General features: G+C 47.4%; 1 protein-coding gene and 1 long non-coding RNA gene across 2 annotated transcripts in view; one reads left to right on the forward strand and one right to left on the reverse strand.

Moving 5' to 3' along the window:
- Window positions 1-5,085, forward strand: part of LOC140392033 (uncharacterized) — a 43,159-nt gene extending 38,074 nt beyond the window's left edge. The window contains exon 3 of the long non-coding RNA XR_011935229.1: window positions 4,588-5,085. This is a non-coding gene — a long non-coding RNA (uncharacterized lncRNA). The remainder of the gene's footprint in view (window positions 1-4,587) is intronic.
- Window positions 1-18,890, reverse strand: part of tmem131 (transmembrane protein 131) — a 253,551-nt gene that overhangs the window by 203,613 nt on the left and 31,048 nt on the right. The gene's annotated exons all lie outside the window — the stretch shown is intronic.

The following is an 18,890-nucleotide window of genomic DNA, read 5'->3' on the forward strand; positions in this document are numbered from 1 at the left end:
AGGGGACTGAATGGGCCGGTTAAGCGGGCCCGCGTGTTCGCGCACCTGAAGGGGCTCAAGGTGGATGTGGTTATGCTTCAGGAGACACACCTGAAGGTGGCAGACCAGGTAAGATTGAGGAAAGGGTGGGTAGGTCAGGTGTTTCACTCGGGGCTGAATAAAAAGAGGGGTGGCGATCTTGGTGGGAAAGGAGGTGTCGTTTGAGGCGTCGAGCATTGTGGCAGATAATGGCGGCAGGTACATAATGGTAAGTGGTAAGTTGCAGGGAGAGAGAGGGTGGTACTGGTCAATGTGTATGCCCCGAACTGGAACAATGCAGGTTTTATGCGGCGTATGTTAGGTCAGATCCCAGACTTGGAAGTGGGGGGCCTGATAATGGGAGGGAGACTTTAACACGGTGCTGGATACGGCACTGGATCGCTCCAGGTCTAGGACGGGTAGGAAGCCGGCGGCGGCTAGAGTGTTGAGGGGGTTTATGGACCAGATGGGAGGAGTGGACCCTTGGCAATTTGCAAGGCCGGGGGCTAGGGAATTTTCATTCTTCTCACATGTCCTTAAGGCTTATTCCCGAATCGACTTTTTCATCTTGAGTAGGGCGCTGATAGCGAGAGTAGAGGATACCGAGTATTCGGCAATAGCCATTTCGGACCACGCCCCGCATTGGGTGGACTTGGAGATGGTGGAGGAGAGGGACCAGCGCCCGCTGTGGCGATTGGAGGTGGGGCTGTTGGCGGGCGAGGAGGTGAGCGAGCGGGTCCGAGGGAGTATAGAGAGGTACCTGGAGACCAACGACAACGGGGAGGTCCGAGTGGGGATGGTATGGGAGGCACTGAAGGCGGTGGTGAGGGGAGAACTGATCTCCATTAGGGCCCACAAGGAGCGGTGGGAGCCGAGGGGGGGGGGGATGGTGAGGGTAGACAGGAGGTATGCGGAGGAGCCAGAGGAAGGATTGTTGAGAAAGAGGCGTAGACTCCAGGCCGAATTTGACCTGGTGACCACCAGGAACGCGGAGGTGCAGTGGAGGAAGGCCCAGGGGGCGATTTACAAGTATGGGGAAAAGGCAAGCCGGATGCTGGCGCATCAGCTTCGGAAGCGGGACGCAGCTAGGGAGATCGGGGGAGTTAAGGACAGGGGAGGGAGTGTGGTGCGGAGTGGAGTTGGCGTCAATGGGGCCTTCAGATACTTCTTCTACGAGGAACTGTACCGATCCGAGCCCCCACAGGAGGAGGGAGGGATGGGCCGCTTCCTGGACCAATTGAGGTTTCTAAAGGTGGAAGAGGGACTGGTAGTGGGATTGGGGGCCCCCGATTGGGCTGGAGGAGCTGATCAAAGGGATACGAAGCATGCAGGCGAGGAAGGCACCGGGGCCGGACGGTTTCCCGGTCGAATTCTATAAAAAATATATGGACCTGTTGGGCCCGCTGTTAGTTAGGACCTTCAATGAGGCAAGGGAGGGGGGGCTTAGCCCCCGACGATGTCCCGGGCACTGATCTCCTTGATCCTGAAGCGGGACAAGGATCCCCTGCAGTGTGGGTCTTACAGACAGATTTCCTTGCTAAATGTAGATGCCAAGGTGCTGGCGAAGGTCTTAGCCACGAGGATTGTGTGCCGTAGATCATCCATGAAGACCAGGCGGGGTTTGTGAAGGGGAGGCAGTTGAATGCGAATGTGCGGAGGCTTTTGAACGTTATCATGATGCCGGCGAGGGGGGGGGGTAGTGGTGGCGATGGACGCTAAGAAAGCCTTCGATAGGGTAGAGTGGGGGTACCTGTGGGAGGTGCTGAAGAGGTTCGTGTTTGGGGAGGGTTTTGTCAGGCGGGTTAGGTTGTTATACGAGGTCCCGATAGAGAGTGTGGCCACAAACAGGAGGAGGTCAGAGTTCTTTCGGCTGCACGGAGGGACGAGACAGGGGTGTCCCTTATCCCCCCCTGCTCTTCGCACTGGCGATTGAACCCCTGGCTATGGCACTGAGGGAGTCAAGGAACTGGAGGGGGTTGGTGCGTGGTGGGGAGGAGCATAGGGTGTCATTTTATGCGGACGACCTGTTGCTGTATGTGGCGGGAGGAATGCCGGAGGTAATGAGGATTCTTTGGGAATTCGGGGACTTTTCGGGGTACAAGCTCAACATGGGGAAGAGCGAGCTGTTCGTAGTTCATCCAGTGGACCAGGAGAGGGGGATTGGCGAGCTCCCACTAAAAAAGGCGGAGAGGAGCTTCAGGTATCTGGGAGTCCAGGTGGCCAGGTGCTGGGGGGCCCCGCAAAGACTTAATTTTACAAGGCTGGTGGAGCAAATGGAGGAGGAGGAGTTCAAGAGGTAGGACGCATTGCCGCTGTCCTTGGCGGGTAGGGTGCAGTCAATCAAAATGACGGTGCTCCCAAGCTGTTTGTTCCTGTTCCAGTGCCTCCCCGTGTTTATCCCAAAGGCTTTTTTCAGGCGGGTTAACAGGAGTATAATGGGGTTTGTGTGGGCGCGAGGGACTCCGAAGGTGAGAAGGGTGTTCCTGGAGCGGAGCAGAGATAGGGGGGCCTGGCGCTGCCCAACCTCTGTGGGTACTACTGGGCCACCAATGCGACGATGGTGCGCAAGTGGGTGATGGAGGGGGAGGGGGCTGCATGGAAGAGGCTGGAGACGGCGTCTTGTGTGGGTACAAGTCTGTGGGCGCTGGCAACGGCACCGCTGCTGCTCCCTCCAAGGAGGTATACCACGAGCCCGGTGGTGGTGGCTGCCCTCAAGATTTGGGGGCAGTGGAGGCGGCACAGGGGGAAGTGGGGGCCTCGGCGGGGACCCCATTACGGGGGAACCACCAGTTCGCCCCAGGAAGAACAGGTGGAGGGTTTGCGGGGTGGCACAGGGCAGGGATACGAAAGTTGGGGGACCCGTTTGTGGACGGGAAGTTTGCGATCCTGGGTGAGCTGGAGGAGAAGTACGGGCTCCCCCCGGGGAACACCTTCAGGTACTTACAGGTAAGGAGTTTGCCAGACGGCAGGTGGTGGAATTCCCGCGGCTACGGCCACACACAGTACAGGACAGGGTGCTCTCGGGAGGGGGGGGATCTCGGGAACTTACCAGGTCAGGCAGGAGGAGGCGGCGGCCTCGGTGGTGGAGGTAAAAGGTAAGTGGGAGGAGGAGTTGGGAGAGGGAATTGAGGAAGGGACTTGGGCAGATGCCCTGGAGAGGGTGAACTCTTCCTCATCGTGCGCGAGGCTCAGCCTCATACAGTTTAAGGTGCTGCACAGGGCACACATGACCTGGACAAGGATGAGTCGGTTTTTTGGGGGTGAGGACAAGTGTGTTAGGTGCTCAGGGAGCCCAGCAAATCACACCCATATGTTCTGGGCATGCCCAGCGCTGGAGGAATTTTGGAAGGGCCTAGCGAGAACGGTGTCGAGGGTGGTAGGATCCAGGGTAACGCCGGGCTGGGGGCTCGCAATATTTGGGGTGGCAGAGGAGCCGGGAGTGCAGGTGACGAAAGAGGCCGGTATTCTGGCCTTTGCGTTCCTGGTAGCCCGGCGAAGGATTCTTCTTCAGTGGAAGGATGCGAGGCCTCCAAGCGTGGAATCCTGGATCAACGACATGGCGGGGTTTATTAAGTTGGAGAGGGTGAAATCCGCCTTGTGATGATCGGTACAAGGGTTCTTTAGGCGGTGGCAACCGTTCTTAAACTTCCCGGCGGAGCGGTAGACATTGGTCAATGGCAGCAGCAACTGGGGGGGGGGGGGGGGGGGGGGGGGGGGGGGGTCACTTTACTTTTTGTTTTTGTTATTTACACTGGAGGGTCTGACGGGGTGTATATACTTGTTGTATTAAGTCGGGGTGTTAATGTTAATTTATTATTTATGTACGGGGGGGGGGGATGGAGGGTTGTTTTGCTGGACTGTGTCTTGTACTTAACCCTGTTGAGTTCCTTTTTCATTTTGTTATTGATATTTTATGAAAACCTTTAATAAAAATTATTATTTTTTTTTTTTTTAAAAAGGAAAATAGATTTATTGGAAGAGGAAGAGTATAAAAATAGCCAAATGTCATTACAACTGTACAAGTCCTTAAGCGAGACCACATCTGAAGTACGGTGTACAATTTTGGTCTGCAGAAGCACTTGACAGGTTCAGTGTTGAGGGAATTTTGGGGGGGTGGAGAAGAGTCTAAAACTAGGGGACACCATTTTAAAAATTAGCAGTCTCCCATTTAAGGCTGAGATGAGGAGAACTTTCTAAGGGTTGTTAGCCTGTGGAATTCTCTTTCCCAGATAGCAGTGGAGGTTGGATCATTGACTATGTTCAAGATTGAGTTAAGTAGATTGTTGACCAAGAGGGTCAAGGGTTACAGGGAACAAGCAGGCAAATGGAATTAAGGCCACAATGATGACAATAAGGCCTTGATATTATTGAATGGTGGAACAGGATTAATGGGTAGAATGGCGTACTTCACTCTTATTTCTTATTTTATTTATTTCTGTGCAAGTGGAGTTTATTGGTCCTAGTTCCTTTTTACGTACCTGATGTCACAGAACTCAAGAGTGCTTAAAAAGTTCAGAAATGCTACCTCAATTTAACTTTTGAATTATTTTCTATTTTTAAAAAAAACAGCGGCGGCAAGGACTAAAGGAGAGTTCCAAGACACAGATTGGCCATGATCTTATCGAATGACAGAGCAGACTCGAGGCGCCAGCGGCCTTCTCAGCCTCCTAATTCTTGTGATTTCCACCAGAATTTTCTGAGCATGTTATTCCTGATCTCCACCTCGTTGCTCTCAAGTCGGCCTTTAATAGAGCTAATGCAACTGTTTCATCTGCCTTTTCAAAACATGGTGTATTAGAATATCTATTTTTCAACCTTGTAATAATTTATCTTTAATGATGATTAGACCCAAACCATTTATCTTTGTATCACTGGTTCATCTATCTTATTAGAGATGTGAAGAGCCTTCCGGACTGTTATTTGTGATGCACCATGATAGGCTCCGTATCTTCCTGTCTCACTCGGCTGGTCTGTACTTGAATCACTACATCATTCCCTTGCAATAGCTTTTCCTGTGGTTCTAAATGTATCAATCGCTTTGGTGCACACAAGCCTCACAAATATATTAGCTGGAACCAAATCATTGTTAAGTTTCCCAATATAACATTTAGTTCACCATCTCTTGATAGACAATGATCGGTATTTCCATTGTAATTGAGTGGTGCAATTCCCCTTAAAAAAAAAAGATACAAGCTTGCACTTGATGCCAAAGCCCAACTTCTTACGGACTTCAAACAGGCTACATATTAAACAGATTTAGTTTTCTTCCTTCCTCCCAATTATACGGCATTGAAATCAAGGGACACTGGATCTAGCACCCCTAATTTTCAAGAATAGATTTGCACTTTGAATTAATATGGAGAGGTTCCAATAGTGGAACAGATCCAATAGTGCAGTCAAAGAGAAATAAAACTACTTACACAGTTGTGCCCATACTGCTTGGAGTAGGCGCACATATGATTTTTATATAACCTCCCTTCCCCGAAACACTCCTAAGATGCTACTGTGAAGTGTTCAATGAATGATCCAATCATCATCATGGTCCAATCATCATCATGCTGATGCCACCAACACTCTTTTGACCATATTCATTCCAGCTCTACAATTTCCCACAGGCTGAATTCCTGATGACAGCTTGGCTAGGTGCCCAACTAATGCTGGTGACACATTGCCCGTTTGCATTAGAAATACCATCTCTGCATCAGTAACATCAGTTTCCATTCATTTACAGACATTAACTAGTATGCAGCAGAACCACTAAACTACACAAGTGATACATAAAATTAAAAATAGCTCCTCGTCAATTTTGTAAAACAAAGCAAACTTCACACCGGACGGACAATCCTATTTTCATACATTACTATTTTCACTAACCTAGACAAACAGCCAGGAAGTATATCCATTAATGTAATCCTTGGATAGTATGAAGAAAAAGGAGGACCAACAGGTGGAACGCTACCTATAAAGATCTAATGACCTTGCGATGTATAAACTTCACCTTTTCTAATGGCAAATTCAATCGAGCACCAAGTCAGAGGGATTTCCAGGAGTGCAGAGAGGAGGTCAGCAAACAGGGTAAGGAGGCACCCCAGATGGCAAAACAGGAAGTTAATACCACTGAATTCACTTTTAAGTTAAAGTAAAATAAAAGATAGAAACTTAAATGATAAACATAAAAATTAAGTGGAGAAATTTGACATGTCACAAATATAGAATTTGCTTCTCAGGGCCAGTGAGGGTATTGAACAGTAATTATGATGCAAGGACATCAAGTTAGACCTTGTTGGATGAGAATTAACTAAGTTCTAAAGAGTTTTACACTTTTTGTACTTGTAATGTTGTCTTCTTAGGAATTGTAATCGCAAGGGGGACCTCAAGGCTCTGGAGGAGCCTCAAACCCCTGACAGCAACGTCTAGATATCTGCATATATTCTGCATAAATGCAGGCTCCTAACGTTGCTGTCAGCTTCAGGGTAGTAATGACAGCAAACACTGACAGTTTTACCGTCATTCTTACTGAAAAATCTGGGTCAATGTTTCAGGCCAGAACTGGAACACATTACGAGGAACAAAAAGCAAGGAAACAGAGAGAGAGAAAAATTGTCTATGACTAGGCAGAAGTGGCAGAAATGGCAAGGCAATAATGTGAGAAATTATAAAGATAACTGCAAACCAAGAAAATAATTATAACAGCGGGGGAGGATGGAAAATTTGGTAACGTGAAGACAGAATTGGCTACAAATCACTCATTTCATGGTAACTCAGCATACCCATCCTACAATACAGGCAAATATCTGAGAGAAAATGGGACCAGTGGTTAACAAACGCTTCAGATCCAAGGCCAGACATGTAAAACAAAGAGGAAGGGCATGATTTTCCATGCAACTCATACGCTTCGCAGCAGCAGAGGTAGCCCGCCAATGGGATCTTCCACTGTTGTCAATGGGGTTTCCCATTGGGGCCACTAAACAATGGTATGGAAGGAGATAAAGATACAGGCATGACATATCCTAGGCTTGCATGGAAAGGTGCCAGGATAAAGAGTGCATATGTTAGGGATGATGGAAGAGAGAACTACGGTGTCAGAGGAAACTGCTATTCTGAAATTCTAGAAGGAATGGTGGGTGGGGGGGGGGGGGGGGGGAGAAGAGAGAAAAGGAGATGATGTTGGAAATGGCAGTGTAATGCCCATTGAATGTGGAAGCTAGACAAGAGGACCATGATTTTGGGATAAGGAAGGAAAAATGGTACGTTGGCCAGACATGCCATCAGCTGAGTAACAAAGGCAAGATTTCACAAGCTCTCATTTGGAAATTGGCACATGCAACAATGGAGAAACTGAGGAAAGGGAATGGAATCCCTTCTCAAGAGTGGGAAGAATTAAAATAATGGAGGTAGTTGCAGAAGTCAGTGGGCTTGCAGCACATCTTCGTGGGCATTATATACTTCCAGAGTTGGAGATCAAGAAGTCAAACAAAAAAGGGAAGAACATGAGGTATGGAAAGGAAGGGTCAGAAGTGTGCAAGATTAACCATACGTTTTCCTCTCTGCAGATATCTGGCGAGGTATCTCCAGTATTCATCTGCCTCTATTAAAGATCCTCAGAATTTGAACTATGTTGTTGTCCATCAAATATTGACAGCCGTTTCAACACAAATTTCTTTGCTTGGTGTATAATTGCTCAATTATTTACCTGGGTACTTTGGAATACTGACAAACCACCATGCATCTGTTTTCCTGTTACCCTTCCTGCCTGAAGGTAGTAACTCGTGCTCAGACATAAAAACACCTTTTCCAAATGGCCATTATTCGCTTGGATGTCTCTTCAAATTTTAAAACAGAATTTCAAATGTAGCAAAGTACTGTTAGCAACTAAAAAAAGGTTACTACACAGCCAAAACGTTCAAACCTCAAAGTCTAGACACAAGCTGTGCTCAACGAGCATATTTTCCAGCCACATTGTATTTGCATCTCAAGATAATAACGCATATTGTTCCAAACAACCACAAAAAAATATAGCCTACTGCCACCGTGCTTGCATACCTGCAAACCACTAGCACCGTATTGCATCACATCAGCACAAAACCTAAACTTCTGGTGCTCTATTTTGTATTGCAAGAGAGCCGCCGCCGCACAATGTTCCGGTTATACTGCTGTCAGCAGGTTTCATTTGTGTTCAACAGCCGCAGTGCTACAAGTTATAATCAAGTCTGGGGGCTTTGAGTACCTTACTACATTCCACCAAAAATCCAGGAAATATTTTTCACCAAATAGGAAGAATGTAGTCGGATCTTTTACCCCACCACCTGTGCAGAGTTAGATGATCTCAGACAAGCTGGCAGTAATCTAATTGGGATAGGGAGGGGGGGGGAAAAGGAAAATAAGAGGTTGTGGCACTATGCTGCAACCATTACTGGAAAGTTCTCATCTCCAAATATCAAATGATAGCTTGCCTACCACGTTGAGGTAGGGTTAACACCACCCATTGTTTACACTCGCATATAAAGAATGGCCACTTGCCAAAATATTGAATAACCCCTAGATTGGTACTCTTCCCTCCCTGGATGGGGGGGGGGAAAGACTTGAAAGCACACACATTTCACAAAAAATCAATTTATGCCCTAAAAAAAAAGCCCCAAAAAGCACCAGGATATCATCCATTGTGGGTATCAGATCCATCACATACAAAAGATCGTCATTAGTGTACAAGGGCACTCTCTCTCCCTCCCCCCCCCCCCCCCCCGCCCCCCCCCCGTCCCCATTATCCCTTTCCACTTATCCAAGGCCCTCAGGGCAATTGCAAGGGCTCAATTGCTAACGCAAACAAGAGGGGGAGGGGAAATAGAGCACCTGTCTCGTTCCCGTGTAACCCAAAATATCCCTAACTAACGTTATTTGCATGAACACGGGCCTTAAAAAGGTGCCTCGTCTAGCAACTGGATCCACGCTACGAATTTGGGCCCCATCCCAAACCGTTCCAACACCGCAAACAAATAACTCCATTCTACCCCGTCAAAAGCCTTCTCAGCATCCAATGCAACAATAACCTCCTGCTCTCTACCTTCTGCCAGGGACAAAACCTGCCTGATCTTTCCCAATATCCTGAGGGAGACACTGCAGCTTCTGCCAAAACCTTGGCCAAAATCTTGCTATCCACAGAAATCGGGCGGTTACGACCCCGTCGGGCAGGAGAGAGAGAGAGAGAGAGAGAGTCGGGATAAAAGGGTCTTTTTCTGGATGGCAAGATGTAACTAGTGAGGTGCCACAGGGTTCGGTCCTTGTGCCCCAGCTATTTACAATCTATATTAGCGACTTTGATACAGGGATAGAAGGTTCTATAGCCAAATTTGCAGACGAGACAAAAATAGGTGTGACAGTAAGTTGCAATGAGGAACTAAGAACCTTACAAATGGATTATAGATAGGTTAGGAGAGTGGGCCAAAATGTGGCAGATGGAGTTTAACATTGGTAAGTGTGCGGTCATGTATTTTGGTCCAAAAAAATGGAAAGGCAACTTATTATTTAAATGGGGAGAGACTTTGGGGTGCTTCAATGCAGAGGGACCTAGGGTGTCCTCGTGCATGAGTCACAGAAAACGAGCATGCAGGTGCAGCAGGTAAAGAAAGCAAATGGAATGTTCGCAAAAGGAAGAGTATAAAGGTAAGGAAGTATTGTTGCAACCAAACAAGGCATTGGTAAGCCCACACCTGGAGTATTGTACACAGTTTTGGTCCCCTTATTTGAGGAAAGATGTAGTCGCATTGGAGGCAGTTAAAAGGAGGCAAGTCCAGTTCACTTTCTGGTCAATGGTTGGTAACTCCCTGGATTTTGGATTTGTTTATTGTCATGTATACCGAGGGAGTATGAAAATTATTGTTTGGCGTACAGTTCAGGCAGATCATTCCATACACGAATAGAAAATATATAAGGCAAAGATAAAATACACAATGTAAATACATAGGCACATGCATTGAGTGAAGCATGCAGAAGAAGTGTGCTACACAGTAGAGAAGATGTGTGAAGAGATGAGATCAGTCCACCAGAGGATCGTTTAGCAGTCTGATAACAGCGGGGAAGCGGTTTCTGAATCTGGTAGTGAATGTTCTCAGACTTTTGTATCTCCTGCCTGATGGAAGAAGTTGAAAGAGTGAGTAAGCCGAGTGGGAGGGATCTTTGATGCTGCTTTCCCAAGGCAGCGTGAGGTGTAGGCAGAGTCAATGGAGGGGAGGCAGGTTCTTGTGACGGATTGGGCTGTGTCCACGACTTGATAATTTCTTACGGTCTTGGACCGAGCAGTTGCCATACCAGGCTGTGATGCAGCCAGATAGGATGCTTTCTATGGTCCACCTATAAAAGTTGGTAAGAGTCAATGTGGACATGCCGAATTTCCTTAAGATTCCTGGAGGAAGTTTAGGGGCTGTTGTGCTTTCTTGGTCATAGCGTCGACGTGGGTGGACACCTAGAAATTTGAAGCAGTCAACCATCTCAACTTCGGCCCCGTTCATGCAGACAGGGGTGTATATGATACTTTGCTTCCTGAAGTCAATGACCAGCTCTTGAGTTTTGCTGACGTTGAGGGAGAGATTGTCATCATTACACCACTCCACTAGGTTCTCGATCTCCCTCCTGTACTCTGACTCATCGTTGTTTGAGATCCGACAGAGCAAACTAATAGATGGAGTTGGAGCCAAATTTTGCCACGCAGTTGTGTGCGTATAGGGAGTATAGTAGGGGGCTAAGTACGCAGCCTTGCAGGGCCCTGGTATTGAGGACTAGAGTTGTTTGAGATCCGACAGAAAACAGTCATATCGTCAGCAAACTACTGGATGGAGTTGGAGCCAAATTTTGCCACGCAGTGGTTTGCGTATAGGGAGTATATTGGGGGATAAGTACACAGCCTTGCGGGGCCCTGGTATTGAGGACTATCATGGAGGACGTGTTGTTGTTTATTCTTACTGATTGCGGTCTGTGGGTCAGAAAGTCGAGGATCCAGTTGCAGAGTGAGGAACCAAGTCCTAGTTTTGGAGCTTTGATATGAGCTTGGATGGGATTATGGTGTTGAAAACAGAGCCGTCGTCAATAAATAGGAGTCTGATGTAAGAGTCCTTGTTGTCGAGGTGCTCCAGGGATGAGTCTAGGGCCAGGGAGATGGCGTCTGCTGTGGACCGGTTACGGTTGTATGCAAACTGCAGTGAATCTAGACATGCTGGGAGTATGAGTTGATGTGCCTCATGACCAATCTCTCGAAGCACTTCATGGCGATCCATGTCAAGGCCACTGGATGAGTCATGGTTCGTCTTGGCACAGTTATGATGGTGGTCTTCTTGAAGCAGGTGGGGACTTCGGTATGGAGTTTGGGAGGTTGGAAATGTCCGCAAACACATCTGTCAGCTGGTCCACGCAGGCTCCAGTGCACGACCAGGGATCCTATCTGGACTCGCCGCCTTCCGAGGGTTCACTTTCAGGAAGGCTGATCTGACTTCGGAAGCTGGGACGATGGGTATGTCTGGGACTGTGGGGCAGTCGTCAGCAGTTTGATGGTTTCCTGTTCGAACGGAACACAGAATGCATGGAGATCATCGGTAAGGGTGTGCTGCTGCCGGAGACGCTCGGCTTCGATTTGTAGCCCGCTATGTTGTTTAAGCTTTGCAACAACCGACGAGAGTCTGTGACTCTAGCTTGGTCTGATATGGTCTCTTGGCATCCCTGATGATTTTGCAGAGGTCATACTTGATTTCTTGCATAGGTCAGGGTCACCTGACTTGAATGCCTCAGACCTGCCTTCAGTCGGGAAACAATCTCCTAATTAAGCCATGGTTTCCGGTTGGGGAACATACGTACTGCTTTCTTTGGCATGCAGTCGTCTACACATTTGCTGATAAAGCCTGCGATGGTGGTGGCATACTTGTTTAGGTTGGTCACTGAGTTCTTAAATATGGACCAGTCCACTGACTCCAAGCAGTCACGTAGAAGCTCTTCTGTTGCCTCAGACCAGCACTGCACGGACCTTCTTAACCGAATTCTCCCGTTTAAGTTTCTGCTTGTATGCCAGGAGAAGGAGCACCATCTTATAGTCCAATTTTCTGAAGTGCAGTCAGGAGATGGATCGGTAGGCACCCACCCATCTCCTTCATGAATGCCGCCAGTACCTTCCTACTCCAGAAAAGGGCCAACGACTTTGGCTTGGACTGATCCAACTTGGGGTTCAGAACACAATTCAAATCTCTCCCCAAGATCAGCTGGTGCATCCATGTCTGCCAGCATTCCCTTCATGACTCCACATCATCCCAATTTGGAGCACACACACACGCTGAAACCACCAACTTAGCCTCCAATGTCCCCGTAGCTATGACTACCTGCCATTCTCCCCATCTGGAATGAAACTATTAGTTCGCCACCCACTGAACCCGGCTGTGAAAGTCCAAGTGGAAAACCTGGCTCACCCCACCCGAAGGGCAGTTCTCCTGCAAAAGCACCACGTGCCCCAAATTCTTCAAATGAGAGAAAAACTCCCTCGCGCCACTGGACCTCCCAACACCCGCACATTCCATGTAACCAATTGAACCAGGGTTCTCTCACCAACTCCCTCCCCCTCCTTCAAGTCAGCCATTTCCACCGCGAGGGAATTTCTCTTCCATCACCCATAATTCTAAAACCAGAGCCCTCCCAAGATGGCAGCCAGCCCCACCCTCCTGGTGGACAAAGAATCCCCAGTCACCATATGTACTGTATTCCCCTCCCCCCCCCCCTCCACATCCCTGAAATTCCCAGCTACTTCCTCTTGAACCAACACCTCCAGTCCTCCTCCCCTCCCCCCCACTACGCACTCCTGTTCACTAGCCAACCTCAGCCTGCTAGCAAGGTAGCCACATCACAAACATAAACAATCCAAAAAAGAAACTAAAACCATACCATCACACCAAAGGTCAAAACTCCCCCACCCACCCCCTCCCCAAGACCACAAACGTCCACCAAAAAGAGGGAAAGCCCCAACCATATCAATTTCAACTAACAATAACTCTGTACATAAAAGAAAAAGGCAGACGGGAAAAAAAGCAAATCACACATCTTTACAACAAACGTCCTCACACAAACCAATCCCAACCACCAAAGTCTCTTGCAAACCCACTCAATCAGTCCAATGCAAGTTCCTCCGCTTCCTCCGCCATCTCAAAGAAATGGTCCTTGGCATTATGCGTAACCCTCAGCCTCGCCAGTACACCATAAGGAGTCTGCACGTTTTCCCCGTGTCTGCATGAGTTTCCTCCGGATGCTCCAGTTTCCTCCACAGTCCAAAGACGTGCAGGTTAATTGGATTGGCAATGCTAAATTGCCCTTAGTGGCCAAACGATTGGAGGGGGGTTATTGGGTTAGGGTGGCACTGAGAGCTTAAGTGGGTATGTGCAGACTCGATGGGCCAAATGGCCTCCTGCTGCATTGTATGTTTTATGTTCTATGTTCTATAGCCAGACCGCACATCATTCTTAACGGTGACTTCCCCTTAAAAGGCCATCCGCCTCCTTGCCAATTCTGCCGTGGCATCTTGGTATATTTGAATACTGCTGCCTTCCCACCGAACCCCCAGATTCTCCTTGGCCCACTTCAGGGCCCTGTCCTTCGTCCGATAGCTGTGAACACATACCATCGCCACTCGCGTTGGCTCATTTGTCGGTGGTTTCACCCAGAGTAACCAGAGGGCCCAATAAAGCTCAATGGGGAGGAACCTGATCCTCCTCCCCCATCAACTTCATAAATGTTGCTTCGAAATATTCAGTCGGCCTCGAACCCTCCACCCCCTCAGGCAACCCGAGTGCCCAATTCATTTTTTCCAATTAAGGGGCAATTTAGTGTACCCAATCCACCTAGCCTGCACATCTTTTGGGTTCTGGGGGTGAAACCCACACAAACACGGGGAGAATGTGCAAACTCTACACGGACAGTGACCCAGAGCCGGGATCGAACCTGGGACCTCGGTGCCGTGAGGCAGCAGGGCTAACCCACTGCGCCACCGTGCTGCCCAATCCCACAATCCTGAGGTTCTGCCGCCTCGACCCATTCTCCAGGTTCTCACCCTTAGCTCTTAAGGCCTTTGTTCCCATCCTCCACCCTATGCAGCTCAGCATCCAGCAAGGCCATTTGATCACTATGTCACAACATGGTCTCCTCCACCCCCTTCAACGCTTCACCATGCTCCCACACTGTCTCCGAAGTCTTCCCCAATCGGGACCTACCTTATGTACAACCTCCTCCTACATGTCACCACCGAAAGTCCTCGTTATCTGACATTCTTAACAGATCTCTCCCTCTCCTCAAAATCAGCCATCACCCATCTCCAACCTCTCAAGTCGTTCAACATGCTGTCAGCTCCCAAATTCATGTCTATCTTTCCCAGACTTTGAATCCTTCCAAATCAGGTTTCCATCCGTGTCAAAGTATGAAAACAGTTCGAAGGCAACTATTTCTAGTCATGCTTCTCAACTTTTCTGCCACCTTTGACGGTTGATCGCATCATTGTCCAATGCACCTCGATCATAGTCAAGCTGGATAGGACTACACTTACCCGATTCCATTCTCAGCTATCTGACCCCATAACCAGAGAATCGCCAATGCATGCTTGTCCCATTCCCATAGTTACCATCAGTGTCCCCTTACAACTCCTCTTTCTCATCTATATGCTGCCCCATAAGATGCGAGCAGAATTAGGCAATTCAGCCCATCGCTGCTCCATCATTCAAACATGGCTGATTTGTCCCTCATCCTCCTGCCTTCTCCCCATAACCACAGACTTAACAATCATGAACACCAGATTTGTGCTCTAGGTGCTGTTACCTACAGAGCTACAGACCATGCCCCTTGGTGACATCATCCAGAATCTGTGTCACTTCCACATGTTTGCTGACAACATCCAGGCCTACCTCACCACCACCTCTCAACTCTTCCACTGTTGCTAAATTAATCAGACTATGAGACCCAGCACTGGATGAGCAGAGACTTCCTCCAATTAAGAATTAAGAGACTGAAACTATTATCTTTGGTCCTCAACACAAATCTCCCTCATCACCAATCCATTCTTCTCCTTGGCAACTGTCAGAGGCTGAATGAGACTGTTCACAACCTCTTATCTGGAAGAGAGTTGAACTTCAACCCGCACACACCCTCCATAACACTACACTACATCCTTGTGCAGTCCTGGTCAGGAAAAATGTCTACTGACCGATGCTGAAGTTTTCCGAATTCCCACTGGTATCTTATGCGCTATCTGTAGTCCATCCCCATGATATTTGGGCGGTACAACTATCTGCTGAACAACCCTCTATATCCTCGTCCGCTGGTCTACGAGGAGGTTTCCACTTCCTCGTCAGAACTCTATTCTTAACATAACAGCACTCTGGAACCCCCTCACTGGATCTGCTTCCTGAGCCTCAATTAAGGAAGTCCTGCCAAACATCGGAATTATCTTCATTCTCAAGAATAATTTTGCCAATTTACCATGATTGTGGTGCGATTTTAATCTCTGGTGGTGAACTTTGTTTAGCCATTGCCCTTGTCAAGATATGTTCCTGTAAAATGGATCAAAGTGATAATGGGGGGGAAAAAAGGAATCATCAGGAAGGACTCTTGCATAGTCAATAGCTCTATCTGGCTTCACGGAAGACCTGTTCCATTATTCCACTAAGTGAAGAGATTGTTTTTAATCTTGCGGCATCTTAAAATTAATGCTCACAAATAGCTGGTTTGCATCCCCATCATCACACATCTCAATACCTGCAATTAAACGGTAAAAACGCTTAAACTCCTCATTACTTTTGAGACCTAGAATCACCCTGATCCCTCTTCAATTAACCAATATCCTTTTGAAGAGAGTAGTGTCACCCCAGTCCAACGCCAGCATCTCCACATCATGGCTTTTGAAGAGAGCCTTTCAACTATCGATGTAAAGGTGCGAAAACCTTTTGAGACTTCAATGTATAAATATAATTTTCAACTATTGATGTAATGGGGGGTGGGGAGAGAGAGGAGAATAACTTTTAGATTTATAGAGTCCCAAGATGGACTGTATCTGTTCAGCTTTGCTAACTGCATTTTCAACGGAAAGAAAATCATGTCCTATGCATATTTATGATTTTAAAAAAGTTTGGCTGGAGTCCACTTTCAGAGAAACTTTAAAAGAATTACTGTGTTTTGGCCAAGGATCAAAAAATAATTTATAAAACAACTCATAAATAGGTATGCTAGCAGGGAACTCCAGCGACATACCGGTTGGAATATAAACTCGAGTGAGAGAACAGGGAATTGAGCCAGCAATTTTTATACATGACTAGTTTATGATCACAAATCATCCGTCAGGTAAGACAGGAAAAGAGCAGAGACAGAAATCATCCTCACAGTGGAGAACACAGTCTGCAGTGAGCCAGTAGACAAACTACAGCTACTTTTATACTAATGTTGCTAAAATGCCAACATAAATTTAGAACCACATAGCACAGAAGGAGAGCATTCAGCCTAATATGTCCTTGCTAAGCCCAATGGACAAGAGTATAATGTTTTGAAATATTTTAAAATGGGAGTTTTCCAACTCTAGCCAGTCTTCAGTAACACAGAGGTGTGGGTGCCTGGGCACCCACCCTGTAATGATACAACCCATGAGCTTGTGAAAGGGTCGTTTCTGCCCCATCAAGGCCGTTGCAATGGCAGTGTGCCACTTATCACCAGATTACACCTTGGGCTGACCCCCAACTCCCTCTACTCTTCCAACACTTCCTCATTTGAGCATCTCATTTGGCTCAACCATTCTCACCTCATTAAAAACGTTTCTATTCCCACAAGTATAAAAATTCACTCACCAAGATATCTTGCCGTTTTCCACCTCCCTCGGCCTCCTCTGCACAGAATGCAACAACCTAGTACGAGAAGTTAAACTCTAGCGAGCGGCACGGTGGCATAATGGTTAGTACCGCTGCCTCACAGCACCGAGGTCTCGGGTTCGATCCCAGCCAGTGTGTGTGGATTTGCATTCTCCCCTTGTCTGTGTGGGTCTCACCCCCACAACCGAAAGATGTGCGAGATAGGTGGATTGGCCATGCTAAGCTAAATTGCCCCTTAATTGGCAAAATAATTTGGGTACTCTAAAAATGTATACTTTAAAAAAGTTAAACTCTACCTCAATTCATAATTCATCACGCTTGGTCCTCCATTCACTGCCCTCTTATCCTCCCTAATCTCTCCCTCATTCAAAATCTCCAACACATTCACAGGAGCACCCCCGCCCCCCCCCCCCCCCAACCCTTACTTTCTTATGTATCAATGCCTGGATATAGCACCATATTCATTTGAAACTGTACTTTTAAAATCCCATCCGAACCCCAAACGTCTAAACCTTTGATCCTCCGTTCACTGCAACATGTCTGTTCACTAATTTCCTCAACTGCCATCTTTGATGCCATAATCCCCAATAAAGCCATTTCCCACTTGCACCCAGGAAGGTTTTCTTTGGTCCACCTCGCATCTCCATTCCCGCAAAATGGCCGAGACAACTTGAAAAGATATAGCAAACTGGTTCATCCTTCCACCACCAGATCAAGTTGGACTACAATGCATTAAATTGGATCTTGCTTTCTCTCACCTACTAAAACTGCTCACTATCCCAGGATAACTCTGGAATGCAAAGGTAGCCCCAAGCTTATTTTCTCTACTGGTAAACCATCTGCAACCCTATTATCATTTTATCTACCCTCAACCTTGAAGGCCAAGCAGGAGGAGTTCATGCACTTTTAGCCATCAAAATCAAGGCCTTCTGATCAGTTATCGCTGCCATGTTCCTCCCTTCTTGGGCCAAATAACCATCTCATGAATTTGCACATTTTGTCTCCCTTTCCCCTTAGAACCTTTTGAGCACTTTTTGTTAATGAGACCCACCCCCTGCTTCTCATTAAACTGCCTGCTACCCAACTTTCCCGTGAACAGTTCTCAACTTTCAGGTGTGATCCCTCTATAGCCATCACCCTTCATAAGAAAAAGAAAACAACCCTGACCCCTCTGGCTTTGCAAACTGCCATGCCTCTCCAAGTAGCACAATGGTTAGCACTGTTGCTTCATAACTCCAAGGACCCTGGTTCAATTCCTGCTTGGGTCACTGTCTGTGTGGAGTCTGCACGTTCTCCCCACGTCAGTGTGGGTTTCCTCCGGGTGCTCCGGTTTCTTCCCACAAGTCCCAAAAGATGTGCTTGTTAGGTGAATTGGACATTCTGAATTCTCCCTCCATGTACCCGAACAGGCGCCAGAAGTGAGGCGGCTAGGGGATTTTCACAGTAATTTCATTGCAGTGTTGATGCAAGTCTACTTGTGGCACTAATAAAGATTATTACGTTATCCATGCCCATCTTCCAGGAACGCAACTCTTTCCAATCATTTCTGCACCTGCCACACTAACAAAATAGCTCTCATGTAATGAATGACACCCCGACTGGGACAGTGGTAATATCATTTATTTGGGCAATTTGTCAGCCGTTAGGTAGCACTCTCTGAATTAAAAAGATCTTGGGTTCAAGGACTCTCCAGATTTCAGTGCAAAAGATTTAGCCTGACCTTCTCAGGATTAATGAGCATTGCTGGAGCTGCCATCTTTGGAATGAGATGTTAAATCAACCCATCTGCCCTTCCAAGTCATGCAAAGAGCAGAAAAAAAAGTTATTCCTGTGACCTGGCCAATTTTTATTCCTCAGTCAACACACAAAACAAAACAAATTCTGGGTCATACCGTCTGTGGGAGCTTGCTGTATGTAAATTAGTTGACTGGCTCCCTACATGAAAAAAGTGACACACCTCAAAAGCGCTTTCAGTCATCTCGGGTAGTGAAAGATGCTACATAAATG

This window comes from Scyliorhinus torazame, chromosome 15, assembly GCF_047496885.1.
Source record: "Scyliorhinus torazame isolate Kashiwa2021f chromosome 15, sScyTor2.1, whole genome shotgun sequence".
In the NCBI taxonomy this organism is placed as follows: domain Eukaryota; kingdom Metazoa; phylum Chordata; class Chondrichthyes; order Carcharhiniformes; family Scyliorhinidae; genus Scyliorhinus; species Scyliorhinus torazame.